This window comes from Tupaia chinensis, unplaced genomic scaffold (genome assembly GCF_000334495.1).
Source record: "Tupaia chinensis unplaced genomic scaffold, TupChi_1.0 Scaffold000634_1, whole genome shotgun sequence".
Classification (NCBI taxonomy): Eukaryota; Metazoa; Chordata; class Mammalia; order Scandentia; family Tupaiidae; genus Tupaia; species Tupaia belangeri.
The window spans coordinates 4,446,529-4,448,328 of record NW_006160154.1 but is presented as its reverse complement, the minus strand read 5'-3'; positions in this window follow the sequence as shown (position 1 = coordinate 4,448,328).

Below are 1,800 nucleotides of genomic sequence, written 5' to 3'. Positions count from 1 at the left end.
AAAGTCCAGCAACACAATCATTACACCCTTTGCTGGTTCCTCACCCTCTATTCTCAACTGATCGAACTGTATGCTTATGTATAAGATGGTTCTAGGAAGATGTGAATCCTGGAGTCTTTCATTTGTCTCATGATGTGTTCTTAAGAAATAGCAGACATTGAACAGATTGTCAAAAAATGAGCCCTTGGCAAGCAGTCTTGGCAATTGAGGAGGCAAAGGAGGACTGACGGCAGAGTAGTTGTGGCAGGTGAGGGTCTGGGGGAGTTGTGGAGGATTTTAGGCTCACTGGAGCCAGCAGGAGGTAGATTTTTGAGCAGTTGGCAGATGGGAAAACAAAACATCAGGGAGTTTGGGAACAAAGTTGAGTGGACAGAGGAGTTGGCCTTTCTTCCCTCTTTTCTTGCCTGTATGTAAGTCTGAGGAAGGAGTGTGTGTGAGTGAAGTCTGTAGGATTTTAGGTGTCTCTGTTGGCAGCCACAGCAGCTCACCAAGCCTCCATCTTGTTCTGCATCCCCTTCATTCCTACTCTTCTACTGAAATCCCATCAATATAATGTGTTGAATATAAACCCTTCAAGATGCTTTTTTCTTTTTTAAGTTGTTTTTATTTGGAGAGGATTTTGCTATAGGGCACATGCATTCACCAGAAAGAGAGAGACAGGGAGATAGAAAGCAAGAAATCACCCCCCCTTTGGGGATGGCCACACTGCAATCCCTTCTCCTCCATTCTGCTCTCAAGATCTTGGGTACGCACGCACATGTGCCCGGCATGAGTTTAAGCCATCGGGTCCAGGACTCAAACCATGGTTGACTACTTGGGAGTCTAGCGAAATAGCCATTATGCCAACTGCTGGTCCCCAAGATACTTGTTTTTAAAGCTTGTGTGTGTGTTTTAAATTTACACAGATGGCATTGAGCACTTCTTTCTGCCTGTTCTGTTTGTCTTACTCATCTGTTTTCTCCTGTGATGCCTTTCCTACTTGCGGTTTCCCCCATTTCTTTCAGTCATTTGGCTTCTCTGCAGAGCATATTGGGTACCACAGAGGTTGCTGGCAACACTCTGCACAGTAACTCTATAAGGATGGTGGTGTTTTCCTCATTCTTACGAAAGAACCAACTCAGGATAGTTGGGTAATGTGCCCATAGTAACACAGCCAGCAATCCATATTCACATTTAGTCTGTTTCCAAAATCCACACTCTGCTAGTCCCAAACCCTTCCTATTCTTCTTTAGAAAAGATTTATCCATCCCTCTCTTTTTTTTGAGAGAGAGATTTATTCTATTGATATGTGTACTTGCCAGAGAGACAGTGAGAAATCACTCCCTGGGGGGTAGCCACACAGTAATCCCTTCCTTCTCCATTCTCCTTTTGGGATTATAGGCACACAGCCACATGCACCTGGTGTGAGTTTCAAGCCACCAGGTCCAGGACTCTAACCATAGGAGTTCAACTCCTTAACCTCTATGCCCCCACCCCACTCTTAAATGAAGAAATGATACAAACTAATTTGGCCCTCTCTTAAGACCTAGATAATCTATCTATTTGCGCATCTATGGAAATAGCAGCTGATTTCTTTTTTATCTATCTATTTATTTATTTATTTATTTATTTATTTATTTATTTATTAGACTTTTTTTTTAATTTTCTACATTAATTCACTATACACCATCACAACACACAAATGAATTTTCCATCCAAAATACACTGTGCATTGGTTCAATCAAGCAATCAACATACATGTTCTCAGCAAATAATTTTCCAATTCTTACGTCCTGCATACCTTGCCCTTTGTCTTGCCAT